The sequence below is a fragment of the Macaca fascicularis genome, chromosome 10, assembly GCF_037993035.2.
Source record: "Macaca fascicularis isolate 582-1 chromosome 10, T2T-MFA8v1.1".
Classification (NCBI taxonomy): domain Eukaryota; kingdom Metazoa; phylum Chordata; class Mammalia; order Primates; family Cercopithecidae; genus Macaca; species Macaca fascicularis.
The window spans coordinates 111,766,914-111,788,901 of record NC_088384.1 but is presented as its reverse complement, the minus strand read 5'-3'; the positions used below and the strand labels follow the sequence as shown (position 1 = coordinate 111,788,901).

General features: G+C 41.0%; 1 long non-coding RNA gene across 3 annotated transcripts in view; it reads left to right on the top strand.

Moving 5' to 3' along the window:
- LOC102118943 (uncharacterized) overlaps positions 1 to 21,988 on the top strand; it is a 215,095-nt gene that overhangs the window by 19,225 nt on the left and 173,882 nt on the right. For all 3 annotated transcript variants that reach the window (XR_012418431.1, XR_006689941.2, XR_010578255.1), the window contains exon 2: positions 3,505 to 3,617. This is a non-coding gene — a long non-coding RNA (uncharacterized lncRNA). The remainder of the gene's footprint in view (positions 1 to 3,504; positions 3,618 to 21,988) is intronic.

The window sequence follows — 21,988 nt, the reverse complement described above, 5'->3', positions numbered from 1 at the left end:
AGGACTTCACTACAATCAAATACTATTTCTCTTAATTCCTTCTTAACCTTTCTTTCATACATGTATATTGATTACCCTTCATAGGTCAGATACACTGGAAGGTAAGGGAAATAAAAATATTTTAGCCCAAAATATGTTTCTTTGACATATTTTGAAATGGCTGTTACAGAGGCAGCAGAAAAGGGAGAGAAATTTGCATTTGTAGAGAATCTCCATTAATGCAGCCAGGCCTTCTCTTTCTAGGCCTTTCCAGGAATTAGGAGAGATAAACTGAGAGTCTGACACCTAAAAAAAGTCTGAAAAGAAGCATTTACTGTCTATTCTTTCTGAGGGCTACTACCTATGAGGCTTTATCTACATAACAAGGCTACCTTTGCTGGCCAAGGAGGGTCTCTCCCTCCCGTAACCTGGCTTGCCACTAAAACCTGATTTACCAAAATAATCTGTTTTTGGCCACGTGCTGAGCCTGCATTTTTTTCTGTAACTTCACGATGGTGTATACTTTTCTGTTCCTTGTTTCAGGGGTTGAGTCTTCATTCTGAAGTTTCTGTGTACAGATGTTAAATACATTTGTTTGCTTTTATTAATCAGTCTGTCTCATGTCAGTGATGTTTCAGCAGCTCTTGAAGGAGGTAAAGGCCTTGGTTCCCACGGAGGGTATAGACTTATAGCAGACAGGTCTTCTGCCCATGGGGTGCTCGGTTCTGATCAGCTGTCCTCACTAATAACTCCGTTCCATGGAGGCCTGTGATGCTTGCTATAGGGACCTGATCAGACCTAATGAAGAGCTCTGGGTCTGCCTGAAATGATTTCTTACCCTTGGAATTAACCAGAAGGGCTTCCCAAAGGAGGTTGCTTCTTGTTAGCAGCTGGCTCCTCACATATCACCAGGACAACTTATTGATAAGACAAAGCTGAGTTTCTTGCTTACCCTGGTAAGGAAGACCATCATCTCCCAAACTTTGGAAATGTCTCAGAGAGGGAAAAGTAAGGTCAGAATTTGTTGAGAGCTGGAAATTTTAAGAAAGTTGCCCCCCACCAACCCCCAAAGGAAGAGGGTCTTGATTAGGATCGGATAAGGATTACCAGGATTATTGGAAATAGCAATTTTGGGGTGATGGCTTCAAAGAATGTTAGGGTTAAATTGTGTATGGATGTTTTCCATTAAAGAGTTGATACATCTTTAGGGAGGTTCCTGTAATGAACATTCAAACAATTTGCCTGGGAAGGGGACCTATTTTCAGCTCTTAGCATCCAGGCTGAGTGTGGGGATAGATGAATCAATTTCTCAACCTTGACTGGGACTTGAAGGATGACCAAGCTCTCTCATGCTGGAATAGAAGAAGCTCATTCTTTGCAGAGGGCTGAGAAAGAGAAAGCATGAGCATATTAAGAAAGTGGTAAATAGGTCCCCTGTTATGACTTAGAATGCCCAGTGAATTCTAATTCTGTCTATGTGTGGCCTAGGAATAGAGTTTTTATGCTGAATGGCCTATAATGGCTCTCTCTAGGCTAATGTTGCCAGACAAAATTACATGGCACATACTTAAACTAAAAAATTAATTGTTCATCTGAAATTCAAGCTTAGCTTGGCATCTTGTGTTTTCATTTGCTAAATCTTGCAGCCCTACTTCAGCCCTACAGGCTCTCTTGCAATGAGTTATCCAGGACTGGGTTCCCTCTCCCTCAACCTCCTGGCTTCCAGATTCTATTAGTGCCATGCATTTCCTCTGTACAGCTAGTGTCCAGGCTCAGATTACAAGGCTGCCCTCACTCTGTCCCCTCAGCGTCTTCTGCCTGTCAACTTCTCTCTCGCCAGTTCTGACTCAACACTCTGCCACTTTGCCTCTGGTTCCTCTCCCATCTCCCCACTGCTCACCCCCCTTCTTATAATATTACAAGGCTGATTGCCCAAGATTGCCACTACAGGGAGAGTAGTGAAAAGAGTCCAACCCTCCGAAACCAGGCCAATCATGCCTCTCTATGTGTTGCTTAGGACTTCCTGCTGATCAGCACTTGGGCCTTCTAGCCTGCATTGTGTTGCATCTGTGTTGTGTGCCTAAGTCCTGCACTTGATACCCTGGTTTGCAGACTGTGGTAGCCAGAAAAATAACCTCCCCTATCCTAAAGAAATTCATGTCCTAATCCTCAGAACCTGTAACTGTTACTTTATATAGCACAAAATGGCTTTGCAGGTGTGATTAAGTTAATGATTTTGAGATGGGGAGAAGATTATGCTGGATTATCCAAGTGTACTTGATATAACCATAGCAGTCTATAAGAGGAAGGTAAGAGAAGTCAGAATCAGAGAGAAGGTGATGTAACAAAGGAAGAAAATATTGGAGTCATGTGCTTTCAAGATGAAGGAAGGGGCCACCTGTCAAGGAATGCTGGCAGCTTCTGGAAGCTGGGAAAGGCAGGGACATGTATTCTTCCCTGGAGCCTCCAGAAGAAACCAACCTTATTGACACCTTGATCTTAGTTCAGTTACAGGGAATTAGGACTGCTGGCCACCAGAATGTATGAGAATAGATTTGTGTTGTTTTAAGCCACCACGTTTTTCGTAATTTGTTTTTGGTAATTTTCAAGAGAAAATTCTAAGAGTGACCACTGAGTTCAGAATGAGAAAAGTGAAGATTTGCAATGGGGGCAGGGATATCAACTGATGAACCACGATGTTCATACATTTGGAAAGGAGAACTTCATTTTTAATTTTTTTTATATTTTAAATTGTATTAGATAATACCAATTGTTTTTTTCAAAAATATTCTAACAGTTTCCCATCCAAAGCCTGCTGTTACAGGAAAGGGGTCCTGATCCAGACTCCAAGACAGGGTTCTTGGATCTTGAGTGAGAAAGAATTCAGGGTGAGTCCACAGTGCAAAGTAAAAGCAAGTTTATTAAGAAAATAAAGTGGTGAAAGGACAGCTACTCCATAGTCAGAGGAGGACATTCCCAATAGAGGAGGAACGTGTCTACTCTGGGTACAGTGCTCGTATGTGTAGGCAGATATGCTCTGTTACAATGGTTTATGATAAAGGATTAATTTTCTTAATTCCTATATTTTCAAAGAATCGATATTATCATTAAAGCAAAATTAGGAATGCTTTCGTTCTCTAGAGAGCGGGATGTGTGGACACTCCCACGTCTGGGTCTGTTTAGTAAACATTACTAATTTGTTCCTTAACCGTAAACATCTAGAGTCTCGGAATGCCTGACTTTCTGGGAATGCAGCCCAGCAGGTCTCAGCCTCATTTTCCAGCCCTCACCCAAGATGGAGTCGCTCTGGTTCCAATGCCTCTGACACTGCCATTTTATTTCTTTAATTTTTTATTTTATTTTAAGTTCTGGGATACATGTGAAGGACACGCAGGTTTGTTACATAGGAAAACGTGTACCATGATGGTTTGCTGCACCCATCAACACATCACCGAGGTGTTAAGCCCCATATGCATTAGCTGTTTATCCTGATGCTATTCCTCCCCTCTTTATTTTTTTATAAAGGATTGCAGCCTGCTGCCTGGCCATCCTGCAGGCTGGGAAGCACAGCCTCTGGTAGAAACTGGAAGGGAGCACTTCAGAGAAGGAAGGATAAGACGGGAATTGAAGCTGAACAGGTAGGCTAAGTGTACATTATCAACAGGTAAGAGGAAGGAACTATAAATATTCCCAAAGGAGGGTACACATGTGTGTAGTAAGCAAATGTGTGTTGCGTACGTCCCATGTTCACTTTGGGGTGGAGGCTTAACATTTAAATGCATTCCAGTTTGGCTCTATACATGAAAAGGTGATATGGAGGACACAGAGGCATCTCATGCACAGTCTCTGTAAATCAGCCAGAGCCAGTTCCTGGTCAGTGTTCTCTTATCAGGAAGAAATGCAGGTCAGTTGTTTTGTCAAAACAAGAAGCGAGGGGAGTATGGCAAATCTTTTGAAAGGGCTGGTTTCTGTTTAATCCTTAGGAAAGCAAGTCCAATGGCAATTAGGGAGGGAGGGGCTATAATGAGGCTTGCCTGACTTCCTGACCAGTCATAGCCAGGAACTCAGTTTTTAAGACTTGGTGCCCGGTGCGGTGGCTCACGCCTGTAATCCCAGCACATTGGGAGGCCGTGGCGGGCGGATCACGAGGTCAGGAGACTGAGACCATCCTGGCTAACATGGTGAAACCCCGTCTCTACTAAAAAAAAAAAAAAAAAAAAATTGCCGGGCATGGTGGCGGGTGCCTGTAGTCCCAGTTACTTGGGAGGCTGAGGTAGGAGAATGGTGGGAACCCTGGAGGTGGAGCTTGTAGTGAGCCGAGATTGTGCCACTGCACTCCAGCCTGGGTGACAAACAAATAAATAAACAAAAGACTTCTCTTGGGTCCCCTTGACCAAGAGGGGGTCCATTCAGTACAGTTGGGGATCTTGGGACTTGATTTTTAATTCTCAGGCTATGAAAAGCCATGGGGCTCGGGCTGACATGTGAGCAAATACTTGTGAGAACTGTGACCAGACTTCAAGGGAGTGTGACCTGTGCAGTCCCACAGACCCTATACTCAGAAGGACCTTGCACTTGGTTTAATGCTTCTGTTGACATCTTAATAAATTAGAATGAGGGACCCCACAAGTTTTCTTTTTGCCCTGAGCCCTGCAAATGTTGTAGCTGATCTTAACTATGGCCAGGTGTTTTATTTGTGATATAGTTGAAGTGTTATAAGATTACAGATGTGAGGTCCATTAAATTTTACTGGGGAGGAAAGGGTAACAGAGGGTCAGGTTAATCTAAGCTCAGATTTGCAGAGTAAAAGTTCAGAAGGCAGAGAAAGGAGTTGCATGGTAGAGGGCACAGCATGAATTGAGAATAGAAGACAGAAAAATCACCTGTTATGCTTGGAAATGATAGGTCTTTTGTATAACTTCTGTGTTCCGTGGGGAGTGCTATGTCACAGGGTAGAGTAAGCCAGATGCCAAAGGACTTTGAATGCATCAAAGTAAGTGGTTTGGAACCTACTCTTCAGGCAATGGGGTACTGTGGATGTCATTTGAGAAGAGAGGTGACAGGCTCGGCCACAAATTTTGGGCCGTCACTCATAATTGGTTGAATTGGGATTTTGAAGGGTAATATTTTAGCTCAAGCATGGCAGATGAATGCCTATGCAAATTCTGTTTGGTTCTGTCCTTTTTATGCAAAATGAACACAAATGGTCTTTGCAATTACTCTCTGGGGAAATTGTTAATGTAGACCACCAAGGGAGGAATCCATAGATTTGTTGAGAGCTGGTGTTCAGAGTGTGAAGTCTAAGAACCAGCCTCAAGGACTGGAAAGGAAAATCTGGAACTAAATAGATAGAATCCTCATCTCAAGTGAAAAGTTGTATTGTACAGAGCCACAGTCACCCTAGACTGTATGTGATGGGATAAAAGGAAAGAATAAGCAGAGGTGACAAGATATTTTATTGAACTATTAGCTTGTGTTGTTCCTTTATTTTCCTCTCTCTGCTGTTTTGTTTCAAGCAGCTAACCAGGTGTTAAAGGATAATTTTGAAGAAAAAATATAAAAGGATCATGGCTTTTGTACAGATAAAAATGAACAACTGCCAAAGATTTTCTTAACTAATTAATAAGGGAACTGTAACAACTGGTTCAAAGGAGAATTCAAGTACACTGCTTCTATAGATTAGAGGTGCTGACATAAATTGACAAATAGGTACAAACTGAATTTTTCTACACTGGGGAGAGAAATAATTTTGTCTTCTCTGGAGGGACTTTGCATGTGTACAGACATGAAATATTTTTGCTATAACCAGTTTTCTACAAGTTAACTTGTGTCTCTACAGAGTTGTAAAATAGCCTAGTCTAAATAAATGTGCATACCCCTATAGGATAATTAAATCTGTGAAGGCGCTCCCACATCCATGAAAGGGTGTCTGCTAATCTCCTTTGTGCCTCTTTGCCCCTAGGGAAGTTTGTTTCACAGGCTCAAAGCCATAGCCAGCTGCCATGTTATTCTTTTTTTCCATGTATGAAGAAATTAACCCTTGGAAGGAGTTCTAACTGGAGTCAGGGAGAAGTAGGGAAGGGTAAGGAGGAATTCTGTGAGGCAGCCAGGAAAGCAGGGACCCTTTACACTTTGGTAGCAGAATCCTGTGCAAGTGTCAAGGCCTCTGAGGAGATGGCCTTCCCCAAGAACGGCTCAGGGGTAGCCTAGCCCCCATACCTGGAAGGCTCAGGCATATAAAGTAGATGTGTCAGCCATAGCCTGCATGGACTGATAGCCAGAATGACCATGAAATTTATCATCTGGACTAGGACACATTTAAGATGAAAGGAGGCCCTATGCCAGGGCAATAGCACAAACTGGGACAATGCCAGGCAAACTGGGACATAGTGTTTATGTTACCAGTGGAGGGTGTCCAGGTCCTTGAGGTCTTGAGAAAAGAATTGGACAAAAAGCACAAAGAAAGTGAGGAAGGAATGAAGAGATTTATTGAAAATGAAAGTACACTCCACAGTGTGGGAGCGGGCTGGAGCATAGGGGCTCAAGGGCCCTGGTACAGAGTTTTTGGGAGTTTAAATACCCTTTAGAGGATTCCATTGGTTACTTGGTGTACGTATGCCCTATGTAAATGAAGAGGAAAAGTTGCAAAGTCATTTACTCGGCGTATGCCCTATGGAGAGGATATTTCCTGTCATAGCTGAAGTGTGAATTGGCCTTGTGTTCCCTGACTCCAGACACAATTTTCCTGCCTCACCTGAGCTCAGAGAAAGATTCCAGGGCAGTCCCATGACCCTGAAGCAGGAAGGTCACATCTAAGTTGATTTTGAGGGGAATTACTGAAAAATCTTCAGTCCCTGAAAGAGAGTTTTATTATGCCCCCCATAGGTGCTAGTTTTAGAAAGCCATTAGCAAGCTCGATACCTAAAAACATTGTTTCAAAAGAATGTTTTGGATTTTTGTAATGACAGAGTTTGAGTATTTAAGAGCAATGAGCTAAATTGATTTTGAGGGTTTTTTATTTTTTTTCTTGCAGCAATGTAGTATCAGGGAGACTTTGTTCTTTGAAGTGCACATGACAAATTTTAAATGGTTGAAGCATGATTGTGGTCTCAGTTGAAAGAGTGTGTATTTGAAAGTGGTTCTCTGTGACCCTCAGCAGCACAGCAACTGCTATCACTGATGAAAAGTCTTGGGTGACACTCAGAGCCACTAAAAGAGGCCATCACTAGACAGGTCAGTTGCATCTATCAAAACCACAAGGGCTGGTTTATTGGTGCCAGTCATCTAAGAGACATTTCCTTTTTAAGTCAGTTGGGGGCCAGTCCATATGCTCTGGATCTCAAAAAGAACAGCATCATTCACCTTTTACCTGTCCTTCTACTACCACCCTCCACACCTTGGGCACATTTGAAATCAGCGGCTGTGCAAAATGATTTTTGCATGAGTAGAACTGTATTATCAGCTATTGCACATTTCTCTACTCCATCTCCATGATATTATGGAAACCTCTAGGAGATAAGAGTTTGGCAGGACTTGTTTCACAAGATACAGGTCATGTAGACTCCTAATAAAACAGGATGTGGTAAAGAAGCTAGACAAAACCCACCCAAACCAAGATGGCAATGACAGTGACCAGTGGCCTTTCTCACTCCTCATTATATGCTAATTATAACACATTAGCGTACTAAAGAAAACTCCTACCAGTGTCATGACAGTTTACAAATGTCACGGCAACATCTGGAAGTTACTCTATATGACCCGAAAGGGTGGGAATACAGGGGTCAGTTCTAGGAATTTCCTGTACTTTCCCTGGAAAACTCATGAATTATCTACACTTTGTTTAGCATATGATTAAGACATAATAATTTTTAAAAAGCCAACTAGCAGCCCTCAGGGCTGCTCTGCCTAAGGAGTAGCCACTTTTTAATTTCTTTACTTTTTTGATAAACTTGCTTTCACTTTGTTGGCTTGTTCTTGAATTCTTTCCTGTTTGAAGTCAAGAGCCCATGTGCCCTCTCAGGCTGTACCCCAATTTTAGGGTTCACACTGTGATATCTAGAAGGTGAGGAATACAAAACTTCCCAGATTTGGACTGCAGCTAACCTCAACATTTGATTCAAAGAAAGCAAGCAAATGCAATAAATCTTACCTACCTGTATTGTGGACTGAGAATTTTGCCTGCTATGAAGTGAAGATGTAGTGGCATATCCCTAGATACAGGAGTCTGGGGTAGAGCACTTGCCAATTTGTGTCCCATGGGCCTTTTAGGTAGTCTGGTGAAATCAATAGAAACCCTTCCAGAATAAAGGTTTTAAGTATATGCCATAAATATATAGGCTTAGAAACAAGAAAGAAATCAATAGTATTAAAACAATTATCAAAATACTTAACCATATTTATGGTATAGTATTTATGGTTTATAGATATACTTCCTTATTTACACACTAAAAAATAAGATCTAGTGATGTGTCTAATGACTCTTATAATTAAAAAGTGATGAAAGTGAAAGAGATTTTGAGGAACTTGCAACCATGTTATGGTATGAGCATATCAGTGATTTCCATTTGTGATAAAGTCACAGGTGCTTCTAGCCTATTAGGGTTTATTGCTCACATTCGTAAGTAAAAGGACTGCAAAATTTAAATCAGAGGTTAGTGAAAGTAAAGGTGTGACATCCTTTACATCCAACTTTACAGACTCCCTGAGTTCTACCTGTGAACTCCTTTAGGGGTCTGTGGGTCCTTGATTAAGAATCCCCACTACAGGGACACTGTTCTCCATCTCCATTGGCACAGGCTGTTTACAACCATCTGTGAATTGACTCATCTATGCTAACAGTCAGCATCTGGAAGTGTTTGATATCATTTTCAAATCCGCATTAGCCTGAGTAAACTCTTGGCTGTTGTGTTTATTCTGAGCCTTGGTGGAATGGCTCTCCTTGAGCCCACCAGCACCATAATCTTTCTCTCCCACTCCTTCAACCCTTGCTCTCAGTCTCCTCCTGGGAACACAAAGCCTTTATTCACTTTCCTCTCATGACACAGAGCCTCAGAATATGTAATTTTAACATCTTTGCTGATATTGAACTGTTTCCATTTCATCTTTAAATCAGTTTAGTGGTTGCAAAATCACCGTGGTATTGATATTCAATACGAGAGGCGTCAAGGCAGGAGGAGGCTGACGAGGCAGCGATGCCTAGGAAAGCCCTGAAACAAAAGCAGTCAAGATAAGGTAGAGGCGGCAGCAGCAACACCCCAGTTCTGGGGGTATTTTCTTTGTCAGAGACCTGCAGCTAGATTTTCTAAGAAAGTAGAGTTGAGGCTCTCCAGCATGTTTTGAGGCCAGTAATGCAAATATATTCTAAGTAGCCTGGCCTTCCATAACACTTAAAATTAAATCTACACTGTGTACTGCAGTCTATGAATGAGTAAATTATGTGTCAGTTTAGCTGGGACACTTTTTATATATGTTTGTTTCCTCAGCTTATTATTAATATTAGTAAGAACTCCTTTTACTTTCAGAAGTATCCCAGTCTGAATGATACATGATGTGGTCATTGTGACGGATGCTATAGTCTGTCACCCAGATCCCCCTTCCATGACAGAGATGCTCATTCCCCAGCTGCTGGGAGTGATGGTGGCTGATGGTTCTCAGTTGATGTCTTATCCAGAAATTGCTATCAGGTGAAGAGAACCACTTTGCATACAGTCACATCCCCTTCCTAGGGATAGCTGGCCAATGTGTGGGTGGAAGAAGACAGATAGACATGAAAATCTGATCTCATAAACCAAAGGCAGGCCAATTCTGCTGGGACATCCTAGCTCAGAGCAGCTCATGGGGTTGGCTGAGCCCTTTGTTGCAAACAAAGTCTGTTGTTGCGTTGTTATAAAGAACTACCTGAGACTGGGTAATTTAAAAAGAAAAGAGGTTTTAACTGACCCACAGTTGCACAGGCTGTACAGGAAGCATGGCTGGGGAGGCCTTAGGAAACTTAAAATCATGGTGGAAGAGGAAGAGTAAGCGGGCATGTCTTATGTGGCCAGAGCAGGAAGAAGAGAGCAAAGCAGGAGGTGCTACACACTTCTAAACAACCAGATCTCGTGAGAACTCACGACATCAGAAAGGGGGAAATCCACCCCTATGATCCAATCACCTCCCATCAGGCCCCTCCTTCCACACTGGGGATTACAATTTGGCATGAGATTTGGGTAGGGACACAGAGCCAAATGATATCAAGTGCATTGCAGCTCAACTTCTCTCTGCTCAATCCTGTCTCCTACATTCCTTGGACAGGTGTTGCTCTCAAGGACTTGCTGTGAGCAAATCTCCCTGTCTGTTTCTCCACAAACCTGTTGAAAGACAGGCATGCTACCCATACAGTTCCACAAGGCCTGATCCCTGATAGCCATTTTGACCTTATCACACATTGGCCTGTTTGCCTTTTGATAGGCAACAGGCTAGGCTTTTTATGATATGATAGGCTTTTTATATCTCCTGCACACTCCACTTGGGGTTCCTGTTCTCCTCCGTGGGTTCTGTCCCCAGACTGTTGCACATCAAACTTCTTGTTCTCCGGTCCCAGCTCAAATCTCATCTTTTCAATGAGGTCTTTCCTTGCCTGATTCTGTCCAGATAATCACTGTTCCCTTTCTTGATTGCACTCTTCATTGATTTTCCCTATATCCTCGTCACTAATTGCAACTATATTATTCATTTACTTTTTTTTTTTTTTTTTGAGATGGGGTCTCACCCTGTCACCCAGGCTGGAGTGCAGTGGCACAGTCTCAGCTCATTGCAGCCTCTGCCTCTTGAGTTCAAGTGACTCTCCTTCCTCAGCCTCCCAAGTAGCTGATACTATAGGCATGTACCGTCATCATGCCTGGCTAATTTTTGTATTTTTATTAGAACAGGGTTTTGCCATGTTGGCCAGGCTGGTCTTGAACTCCTGAGCTCAATGATCCAGCAACCTCAGCCTCCCAAACTGCTGGGATTATAGTCATGAGCCACCACACCCAACTAACTTACTTACTTTCTCATTGACTTTTTCTTTCTCTAGAAGGTTAAGTTCTTTCTGGAGTAAAATCTTATTTGTCTTCTTCACTCCTGAATCTCCAATACCTAGAACAGTATCTGTCACATAGTAAGCACTCATAATATTGGTTGAAGGGGTAAATTTTTAAAAAGGCAAAGAAAACTATAAATCGCACTATCTATTTACTTAGTTTACAATTTTGATTGTTTCTTGAGGAATATCCTTTCCAATTTCTTCTCATCTCTCACTGTTTTCTGCCTCTCGAACTTCCATTTTCTGAGAGTTTAATAGAACATACTGTCCACAAGTATTGTTAAAATTAACTTTAATAATAATAGCATTATTGTCTATATTTCCAAGACATTTCATTAGCTGCTTTATTAACATGTAATCCTCACCTTTTGAGATAGCTATTATTATTATTATTCTACTTTCGTAGATGAGGAAACTGAAATTGAAAGAAGTTTCACAATTTGTCCAAGATTATACTGCTTTTAAGTGGCAGCAGAGCTGAGATGTAAAGCCAGCTTTCCTTTGAAAGGAGCTCATTATATGATTCCTAAGTTGATGCAATAAAAAAGCACATTCTACATTTAGATCCAAAGACCTGAAATATACCACTCTTGGGGCAGGTAGTTTTGAACTTTACTAAGCCACCTCGGACTCAGCTTTCTCAATACTAATTGGGGCTTAGATTAAATCTTGTTGCTGATATAGTTAAATTAAGTGACAATGTATATAGACACCTTGCCTGTGGTAGAAAATAAAAAAGTTCACTCCTCTTTGATATATGACACTATAATCATAGTGTGAAATTGCCTAGGTGGTGTTCATTTTAGATTACTTAGAATCTAGGGACATTTTCCATTCTGCTTGTCAAAACTCTACATATTGTAGGAATGTCAATAACATGTATATTCAACCATGTATTTTGAACTACTCATGTATATTTGAGGAGTAGCATTAGAGTTAAGATCACAGGCTCTAGGGTGAGATGGAAGTAGAAGAGAATCTCATCCTTGTTGCTTTAAACCTATCTCTTCCTTCTGCCTCATGCCCTCCCACTTGCCTTGGCAGAGGGGTGTAAACCATGTATTTAATCTCTTGAATTCTAGATTTCCTCATCTGTAAAATGGATTAAAATAAAAATTAAAATATTACCTGCCTAGTACTTAAGATTGTACCTTTGACAATCTGTTATTAATAGTAATAATAATATTAATAGTTGTGAATATTATTTGGTTATATTTCACAATAGAATATGTTTTTAAGTGGACTTCTCATTATTATGGACACAGAATCATGACATCTGTAGAGTGAAAGAGACAGAAGATGTGAACACCGTGAAAACAGTTCCAGGGGCCTAAACTCCAACCCCAGCCCTACACCCCACTTTGTAGCCAAAGCTTAGAGCAATGCCAGGTCCGTCAGGCGGCTTAAGAAACACATGTTAGATGCTGAACCTGGCATAGGACCTGGCCACATCAGAATCCCTGGGAAGCTTTTAAAATGATAGATGTTTCGGGTTACTCTTGGTGATTTTGATTTGAGATCCCTGGACACCGCATATAGAAAGAAAACAAACAAGAACCCCGCAATTGGTTCTGAGGCTCAGCTAGACCTGGAAGCCACCTGTGACTCAACCATACTTGTGGTACATGAATACCTTACCCTCTGCCACTGCTGAGTGAGCTCCCACAGTAACCATGCACCCCACAGTGATGCCAATCTTATGGCCTTCACGGGGGCCTCTCCACATGGTCATCCACTTTTTCTGGCTATTTCAGGTGGCCATAGAGGTTGCATCCAATTTATTGAAGTCTTGGTGTATTAATCTATTTTAATAGTAAATAAAAGCTATATGTATTGTCTTAGAATTCTAGAATAATAGCATTGAAGGTGACCTTCATGATCTTTCTAGCTTCCAGATGAAGCCTACTTTCAAATGATAGGATTCACACACTTCCCCCCACACACCCACCCCTCCAGCTCTTGCCCATGAACTGACAGAGAAAATAAACCAGTTTTTTTTTTGAAATTGGAACAATTCAGATTCTTATTCTAGTTACTATCGCAATAAGCAGAGTGTCTCCTGATTCATAAATTTCTCAGAACACATTCCTAAACCAGAATTTGGATGTGAAATGATGAGAAAAAGTTGCCTGGCTTTTCTTTAATCTGGAAGAAAAACGACTGAGATTTAAGAATAATTCTTTGCCATATTTGCCTTTAATATAAAATACTCTTCTATCTTCTTTTTTATATGAGAAATGGCCTTGGATGGAATTCTTGTCTTGTCTTGGAGAAATTCTTGCTGATGCATTCGGGAAGGCCAGGCAAGCAACTTGCTACACGGTTGGCAAGGATAGTACCTCTCCTTCCACTTAACATAATCACATCTCATTATATACTATTACTTCTTTCTATAGGAAAATTTCCTTGAAAGGTTAAAAAGTTGATCACTGAAACTGGAGATTTCAAATTGTTTGCTGACAATTTGTAGATATAATACATTGGTGAACCATATTTAGTTCAACATATTTTATCCAAATAGACATTCCCTTTTGTCCTCAAAAATACTTAATTTCTCACCAAATAACCGTAATCAAGATTAACCTAAATGAATGAATCCAAAAATGGAACCACATTTTCATATTTAAAAAAACCCACATTCTTTCTCTGTTATTTTGATCAGCCTGTGGTCTTTGATACCTAGGTTCAATTGATTATGATAAAGAAATAAAAGGAATTGATGAAACTCACTGAAAAACTTTGGTATCAAATTGCACTGGGTAAAAGTAAGATAAAGGAGGAAAATTGCAAAGCAACAATTAAGCTGTCAAGACAACCTTTTCCTGATTTTTGTTCATCCTATTCCTTGTCCTTTCCTCCTGTTAATGTCTCACTCAGAGATGTCTTTGCTTTCGTGATTGTGAAGTGGATGGAATACGCTGTGAGGTCTTAGCAACAACTTCCTGTCTCAGAGAAAAAGTCAGGAGCCTTACAATGGCTGACAGCTCTTCCCCACCCATTTTCTGGCATCCCCTCTGTCTGGCTTATTTTTGTCAACTGCCTTTCTACTACTTTATTCTATTCCAGCCATGCTGGTCTTTTTACTGTTCCTATAACATACCTGTCAGTTTCCTTCTAAAAAACCATGGCTTTATTTTCTCTGGAATGCTGTGTCCATGAGTCTCATTTCTTTCCTGTGTTGTCTTCACTAGTACTACTTCGCTTAGCCTATTTTTCTGTCTTCCACAGAGAGAAAGAAAGCAGATCAGTCACTGCTTATTCTGTTGTCATCTACAACTGATGGCCCCTAGATTTCATGTACTTCCAAATGATGTTCAGAAAAAGCTATGTAAAATAGAAACAAGTTTGTGTTTAGATTTATTGGTGATTACTTCCTGTCACCACAAAATTAATTCTTAATTTCACAATATGCCAGAAAATAGGCAAAATAATTGAGAGGAACACTGGGTTACAAAGCAGGAGACTTTTGTAGGGCATCCCAAGTTCTAACTATGTATTCTAACATAACAGGGTTGAAGGTGACCTTTTTGACCATTTTAGCTTCAGATGAAGCTTTCTGCAAGATGCGCTCTAGAAGTTAATGTGTGGCATTTACTAAAGATTCCCATGTATGGAAGAGACTTTAAAAGTCATACTATCCAATGCTTCCTTTACTACATACTCATCCATGTAGTATGAGTTATTTCTCATAATGAGAATACCTGCTGCATAAATGAGTTCTATAAAGTCATTGCCAATTGTTTTTTCTCTTCTCAAATTTTTCCAGGATTGGGGAGTCCATTATTACTTACTCAATTAGTTTATCACATGTCTATAGAGTGCTTACTGCATATCCCTGGTTTTGTGTTATGTGCTGGGTACACAAAGAGAAATAGGACACAGTGAATGAATTTTACCTATAAGGATGGCACAGCAGACTGGATTATAGGAGAGTTTTAATCTAGTCTAAACCAAACACCAGATGGGCACTGTCAGACTTTCTGTCAAAGTGAAACAAGCAATTGAGATTTTTAGCTTATGTATGGTTGGATATAAGCAACTTCATATGATTCAACCTGTTAGAGTAGCTCAAACACTTACTCCAAGCCTTAAAGACATCAAAATTCCTGCCTAGGTATCTTTGAACTTTATCATAAATGGAGATCAGGACCGGCCAGAGGGCAGACTCACAGACACTTCTAGCTCTGAGCTCTTACTTCCATGCAAGGTGCCTCTCTTGCACCATGTCAACCCAAATGTTAAATGAAGACATGCCTCCAAACCCAACTCATTTAAGTATTTGTGACACAGAAAAGTTTTATTGAAGATTTGAGGGCCTTGTTGTGATGGGTTTAAGTTGCAGTGATACAAACAAGTTCATATTGGTTGAAGATTAGACCTATTTTTAAGATGCCTTTTGGCCAACCCATGACCAGGGAAGCTGCACGGTCCATACTCCCAACCTCAGCCACTGGGCCCATCTCCCTCTTCCTGTTCCCTGCTCCATTTCTGTCTTCTCTTCCATTTTGTGTTTTGTTGGCTTATTTTTTTTTTTAGCCATAAAACAAATACTTCTCATTCTACATCACATGGTATAGCTTTCTGCATCAAGTAAATTTGTTTGAATCTCACTCTTTACCTGAACTAGTTTTTTTTCTTAATTTTTACTTCAACTAGTTTTCTTTGAATCTCACTCTTTACCTGAACTAGTTTTTAAAGAAAAAAATTTTTTTTTCTTTACCTGAACTAGTTTTTTCTTTACCTGAACTAGTTTACATGAACATCACTTACAGATGTACAGAACAATTATCATCTTCCTTCTGTGTGGGCAGTTCTTTTCGTATTTGAAGACAGCTCTCCTGTTAATAACTACTGTCCCCACCCCAGGTCTTCTTAGATGCGTATCTCTCTGTTCCATCTGTTAGAAGGGCATTGTGCACAATTATTTTTCAGGTTCTTTTCTTTTTGGGTCTAATATTTTATGATTCTTGTCTGTGTCTGAACAATCAACACATAGTACGTAGTTGGAGTGTCTTTCTAAAAGAGTGGCTCTTCTACTAGAACGAACAACCCTGATTTATGGCAGATATTTTTGTAATATACCCTTACCATCAAAAAGTGACATTTAGATAATATAACCTACTTACAGATATAATTTCAAAGAAAATGCCGTATCTCTAATAGAAAATAAATATACGATGTATGACTTATATATGCGTTACATTAGTCTGTTTTCATGCTGCTGATAAAGACATACTTGAGACTGGGAAGAAGGTTTAATTGGACTTACAGTTCCATGTGGCTCAGGAGGCCTCAGAATCATACCATAAGGAGGAGGCAAAAGGTACTTCTTACATGGCAGCAGCAAGAGAAAAATGAGGAAGAAGCAAAAGTGGAAACCCCTGATAAACCCATCAAATCTCATGAGACTTATTCACTACCATGAGAATGGCCTGAGAGAGACCGGCCCCATGATTCAATTACCTCCACCTGGGTCCATCCCACAACATGTGGGAATTTGGGAGATACAATTCAAGTCGAGATTTGGATGGGGACACAGCTAAAACATAAATTTTGCCCCTGGCCCCTCCAAATCTCATGTCCTCACATTTCAAAAGCAATCATGCCTTCCCAACAGTCCCCCAAAATCTTAACTGATTTCAGCATTAACCCAAAAGTCCACAGTCAAAGTCTCATCTGAGACAAGGCAAGTCCCTTCTGTCTATGAGCCTGTAAAATCAAAAGTAGGCTAATTACTTCCTCGAAACAATGGGGGTACAAGTATTGGGTAAATACAGCCATTCCAAATGGGAGAAATTGCCCAAAACAAAGGAGGTTGCAGGGCTCATGCAAGTCCAAAATCCAGTGGGGAAGTCACATTTTAAAGTTCCAAAATGATCTCCTTTGAGTCCAGGTCTCACCTCCAGGTCACGCTGATGCAAGAGGTAGGTTCCCATGGTCTTGGGCAGCTCCACCCCTGTGGCTTTGCAGAGTACACCCTCCATCCTGGCTGCCTTCATGGGCTGGCATTGAATGTCTCTGGCCTTTCCAGGTGCATGGTGCAAGCTGTCGGTGGATCTACCATTCTGGGGTCTGGAGGACAGGATGGTGGCCCTCATCTTACAGCTCCACTAAGCAGTGACCCAGTAGGGACTGTGTGTCAGTTTTTCTTTTCTATAACTTAGGCTGCAAATTGTCCAAACTTTTATGCTCTTTCCCTTTTAAAACTGAGTGCTTTTAACAGCACCCAAGTCACATTTTGCATGCTTTTCTGCTTAGAAATTTCATCTGCCTGATACCCTAAATCATCTCTTTAAAGTTCAATGTTCCACAAATCTCTAGGGTAGGGGCAAAATGCCACCAGTCTCTTCGCCAAAACATCACAAGACTCACCTTTGCTCCAGTTCCCAACAAGTTCCTCATCACCACCTGAGACCACCTCAGCCCAGACCTTATTTTTTCATATCACTATTAGTATTTTTGTCAAAGCCATTCAACAAACCTCTAGGAGGTTCCAAACATTGTCACATTTTTGTGTCTTCTTCTGAGCCCTCCAAACTGTTCCAAAGTCTGCCTGTTACCTGGTTCCAAAGTCACTTCCACATTTTTGGGTATCTTTCCAGCAACATCCCACTCTACTGGTACCAATTTACTGTATTAGTCCATTTTCACCATGTTGATAAAGACATAGACTGGGAAGAAAAAGAGGTTTAAGTGAACTTACAGTTACACATGACTTGGGAGGCCTCAGAATCATGGTGGGAGGCAAAAGGCACTTCTTACATGGCAGCAGCAAGAGAAAAACGAAGACGCAAAAGCGGAAACCCCTGATAAACCCATCAGATCTTGTAAGACCTACTCACTGTCACAAGAATGGCATGAGAAAGACTGGCCCCCATGATTCAGTTACCTCCCCCTGGGTCCCTCTGACAACAGGTGGAAATTCTGGGAGATGCAATTCAAGCTGAGATTTGGGTGGGGACACAGCTAAACCATATCTTACATGTGTGCATCAGTATGTCAATTTTAGGGCATGTCTATGTGCATTTACATCGAGTTATAGTGTTTGTGGCAGTTACAAATGCAGACCGTGTCAGCTAGGTTGTATGGGCCTGATATGGTTTGGCTGTGTGTCCTCACCCAAATCTCACCTTGAATTGTAATCCCCACATGTTGGGGGAGTAGCCTAGTGGGCGCTGATTGAATCATGGGAGTGGATTTCCACTTTGCTGTTCTCATGAGATCTGGTTGTTTGGTAAGTATCTGGCTCTTCCCCTTTGCGTATGCTCGCTCGCGCTCTCTCTCTCCCTCCCCCTCTCCCCCTCCCCCTCTCCCCCTCTCTCTCCCTCTCTCCCTCCCTCCCTCCCTCCCTCTCTCCTTCCCTCCCTCCCTCTCTCCCTCCCTCCCTCCCTCTCTCCCTCTCTCCCTCTCTCCCTCCCTCCCTCTCTCCCTCCATCCCTCTCTCCCTCCCTCTCTCCCTCCCTCTCTCCCTCTCTCCCTCCCTCCCTCCCTCCCTCTCTCTCTCCCTCCCTCTCTCTCTCCTTCCCTCTCTCTCTCCTTCCCCCTCTCTCTCTCCTTCCCCCTCTCTCTCTCCACCCCCCTCCCTTTCTCCTGCCACCATGCGAGAAGGTGCTTGCTTCTCTTTTGCCTTCCTCATTGACTGTAAGTTTCTTGAGACCTCCCCATCCATGCGTAACTGTGAATCAATTAAACCTCTTTTATTTATAAATTACCAGTCTCAGGTACTATCTGTATAGCAGTGTGAAAATGGGCTAATACAGGGCCACTGCAATATCCCAAGTAATAATGTCATTTTAACATATTTTCCAAAATGAAGAAAAACAAACTTTTGGTAAAATTCCTAACAAAATGAATGGATCCTTAACAAAACTAAGAAAAAAAAAATCCCTTGATTTGCATGCTAATCTCATTCCTGGAAAATTTACTGTTATTAAAATTATCAAAAATAAATCATTTCCATATGCTAAATGAAGTCAATCCAAAGTCACATGGGCTGTGGAAAAACTTTTTGTTACCTCAGGACTGTCTAATATCTCAGATGCCTAGCAGCCTTGACCCATCCTCTAAATACTATTAGTGCCCCTAAATATGCTCCCACGGATTTCCAGCCTGCTGCCTAGAAGATGACACTGTTCCCATTGACATGCCTCGCTCTGAAGCTACATGGATGAATAATTTTTCCTCTGATTTTGGGACCAAGGTTCATTCGGAGCAAAAAGCATGGAAGTTATCATTCATGTGCCTTCTTCCAAAGACTTAAGTTGTAACAAAGCTAAGTTTTTGCCCTTAGTTGCTAACGTAGGTTGAGATGAATGTGCACTTCTGTGTGGACCTATTAACCGAATCACCTATGCTTTTCCTAGTGCCCACTCAGACTTTACGAGTGTGATTTTATTCACATGGAATTTACTGAGGGAAAAAAAACTATTAAGGGAGAAAAGGCAAAAGCAATCTTTTGCTACAAATGTCATAGCCCCATTATTGTAAGATGTATAAAAGTACTAAATTTACAGAAAGGTCTAAGTAATAGCAAACAAGGTGATGAAATTTACTTCTAACTGGCAAGGTATAAACTCCTTAAAAGGAACCTTAAAGTAGACTTATTCAGTACATTTCAGTTGCTTTGCTGTCAAGGGAAACTGGAGGAAGATTTGAGGGCAAATGTTAACCTGAAATACATTCACAGCTGCATGCAAATATCTAGGGCACAATTCTGCTTTAGTTCAGCAGAAGACCTTAATCATTCTTCCAAAGTTTTAGCTCCTGGTAATAAACAAATTTCTTTCTTAATGATTGAATTCTCCATCCTGTCTGTCTTTTTTTAATTAACATATTAAAAAAAATTCTTAGCTAGTGAATCCTTGTTTTTCAGACAGGTAGAAGATTAATAATTGTCTATGACTCTAACAAGCTACAACCTCTTGGTGCCTCAGATCCTTCAACTATAAAATTGGGGAGGGAGGTTGAACTAGACACAGTAATGGCCCTTCCAGTTTGAAATTTTAGGTTTCTACAACTCTAATGGTGGCTGAAAGACCCTGTATTTAATAGCAAAGATATTTTTCTAATAAATGGGTAAAGTGACTCACTAGTTGTCTAGAAAGAAATTAGGAGGTTCTGTAAGTTCAAATGACTGTTCTGCAGTGTCTTAGCGATCTCAGTGTAGAGTCATATCTATGCATCACACAGTTGGGGTTGGGATCTCAGGCACACTACTCATTAGCTATGTGAGCTGTGACCTTGGGACTATTTAACACCCCTGTGTCTCAGTTTCTTCATGTGCAAAATGAAGCACACAGTAGGTGCTCAGCATTATTTGACTTCATATTTAAATTTCTAGCTCCTAGCATGTGGTGGGGATTTGGTCAATATTCACTAAATCGAATGAGGTCATTTCATTCCTGGACATTGTTCCAGACTCACCTTTTCCTACTGCTGAGGCTTGATGTAGAAAATTTTGTACTCAGCATTTTAGAGATTTGGATGTGTAATGAATTTCTGCAATTGCATTGAATCTGCAGTGCCTGGCTTCCAACAAATACTGCAAAACATTTTCTCTGTCGTTTTTGACTCCATAGTAGCTCAGCAGACAGGTTTTGGGAGTTGGTCCCTTGGGATAGTTTTGTAGCACAGTAATTTCACTCTGTGAAAGTGAACAAAGTGAAATTTGAGAGAGGGGCACGTGGGGTTCCTATTATAATGTAGCAAATGAAGGCTAGAGCCTTCCCATTCGCATCAAATATATGGCTTTTTAACCCTGGGAGGATTTCACTTTTCCATTATAAAAATGCTAAGTATTATGGGCTTCAGTTTTCCCTAAATTGATGTAGTCCTGTTATATCATTCGAATGCTAAGGGTTACTCTCTTTCCTCATTCCCCACACAAGTTTATTAGTCCTTATGGGAACGTCAGTCATGAATCAGCCACAGCAAGGCCAAGACGGGGGTACAGAGACTGAGGTTCTCACCTCGGCACAGAATTTAAGTGGGTGCCAAAAAACTCAGTAATCCAGTAATTTTTTTTTAAATCAACATTAATGCACAAAATCCCACACTGAACAAAATAACAAAATTTTAAAGAAAAACAAGGTCTGTAACTGCACCACGGCAATCCATATTGGAGCGTGAGGCAAAAGAAACATCCATAATACTGATTCTGTCTTTTAAAAATATTGTAATATTAGGTCAGGTCTGTAATCCCATCACTTTGGGAGGCTGAAGTGGGCGAATCAGTTGAGCCCAGGAGTTCGAGACCAGCCTGGACAATGTGGCGAAACCCTGACTCTACAGTAAAATACAAAAAAATTAGCCAGGCATGGTGGCTTGTTTCTGCAGTCCCAGCTACTCAAGAAGCTGAGGTGATCAATCACCCAGGAAGTTGAGACTGCAGTGAGTTTTGATGGTACTACTGCACTCCAGGCTGGGCAACAGAACAAGACCCTGTCTCAAATATATATATATAATTATTATATAAATATATATATAAATTATATATTATTGTATAAATATATTTTTAATATATATATATACACACACATATAATTTCCATCATGGATATATTTGTAGTAATTTGGGATTTTTAAAATATTGCATTGTAATGCTATTTATCTGTATTATCGAGCTTTGATGTTCCCTCCCTGCCCTTAAATTTTGTGCCTAAGACCAGTCCCTCCATTCCCTCATATTAGTCCTTGCCCTGAGAAAGAGGCATATCCATTCATTTAGATTTCAGATTACGTTCAGGAAGCCAACCAGGTGCTCCAGGTGGATGGAGTCCACCTGTGCAATCAGGTGTGTTGAGGGTAAATGGCCAAGAACAAATGAAGGGACTCATCTCAGAGCCTCCGGAAAAGCCCTGTACCCTTACCATGTCTCAGGCTTTGCTAAGTATGAAAACAAGAAAGGAGTAGGCAGCCACAGAGTAATATCTTTCTGGGGACCACT